A 519-nucleotide genomic window follows, 5' to 3' on the forward strand; every position below is an offset into this window, starting at 1 on the left:
TTGAGTGTACGGGTCTCTCTTCAAGGCTTTTCTTTCAATTATTTGGGGTATATACTTAGAAGTGGAAATGGTCGGTCATATGATAATTCTATTTTTAATTTTTAAGGAAGCACCAAATTCTTCCACAGTAGCTGTACCATTTTACTTTCCCACTGAAAGTGCGCAAAGGGTTCTGATTTCTATGTATCTTTGCCAACACTTGTTTTCTGGTTTGAATTTTTGTGGGTTTTTTTTTTAACAGTAGATATTACAAAGAATGTGAGGTGGTATCTCATTGTGGTTTTTGATTTGCATTTCTATAATAATTAGAGACGTTGAACATTTTTTCGTGCTTCTTGGCCTTTTGCATTTCTTCTTTGGAGAAATGTCTATTCAAATACTTTGCCATTTTAAAAATTGGATGTTTGGCTTTTGTTGAATTGTATGAGTTCTTTATACATCCTAGATATTAACTCCTTATCAGATGTATGATCTGCAAATATTTTCTCACATTCTGTAAGTTGCCTTTTCATTCTATTG

This window comes from Panthera pardus, unplaced genomic scaffold (genome assembly GCF_024362965.1).
Source record: "Panthera pardus isolate Hobbes unplaced genomic scaffold, ASM2436296v1 HiC_scaffold_24, whole genome shotgun sequence".
In the NCBI taxonomy this organism is placed as follows: Eukaryota; Metazoa; Chordata; class Mammalia; order Carnivora; family Felidae; genus Panthera; species Panthera pardus.